Raw genomic sequence first — 1,021 nt, forward strand, 5'->3', positions numbered from 1 at the left:
GCCCTGGAAGATCCCTCTCCTGATATTAACCTCTGCTAGTCTTATTCCAGAACTTGTAAGTATTTGTATTCCAGTTGCGCATTGTATTTTTTGAGGAAGCTGATGGTATTTTCCTCTGCCCCATATATTTTCAGGCATTCTATTAGCCATGTGTGTGGTTAATCCCCATGGTTCCCGAAGGCCCTTTCCTTCTTATAAAAGTCCAAATTCCATGCCCCATGCTTAGGGGTTTGGTTTTTTCCTTCTCCCCTCCTTACTTACTGTTTCTTTCCATTAACCATTATTTTGGGGGTTTCCCTAACAGGAGCTGGTCTTTGTTTTTGTGCCCCCCCCCTAATCATTTCCCTTCTGCAGCCTTTTTCCTTGTTTGGTGGGGGGATGGTGTTTTGGGGATCTCCTCTAGGTAGTTTGGGTAATAGCCTTTCAAACTGATGATAACCTTTTGTTTTATGTAAACAACGGATCCCCCCCACTATTATTTTGGTTTAGGCCCAGGTGATTAGGTGGCCCCACCCTAGTAAAGTTTTTTAACTGGGCTTAATCATTTCCCCCTTTACTCCGTTGGTCCCCTTTTTTTGTACTAATGGATTGTTGTCTTTCCTTCCCTGTGGTCCCCATCCATTTTGGTGGGGTGGGGCCAGGGTGGGGGGGAAAATCTGAGATAATAAAATTGGCCCTGGAATTGTTTTGTTGCTGACTATTTCTCCGTGGTGGGTGGTAGGGCTTTTTTGGAAAAGTTTTTTTGAGCCAGTATCCCATGGAAAACTTACATCGGGGACCCTGGGGTGGCCCTTTTTCCCCCAGTTTTGGGCCATTTTTTCCCCTTTTAGTTTTGGCGTCCCCCCCACCCTAACTGGTGTACCCCCCCCTGGTCCCCCCCCGTGATTCTCTGTGAAATCTTTGTTTTGGGTTTTTTATTCCCCCCTCCCCCCTTGTTTTTTCTTTCTTCTTTTTCTTCTTTCCCTTAACCTTTCCTGGAGCCAATGTTTTTTGCATGTTTTTGTTGTTGTTGTGATTACCC

The sequence above is a fragment of the Macrobrachium nipponense genome, chromosome 23 (assembly GCF_015104395.2).
Source record: "Macrobrachium nipponense isolate FS-2020 chromosome 23, ASM1510439v2, whole genome shotgun sequence".
NCBI lineage: Eukaryota > Metazoa > Arthropoda > Malacostraca > Decapoda > Palaemonidae > Macrobrachium > Macrobrachium nipponense.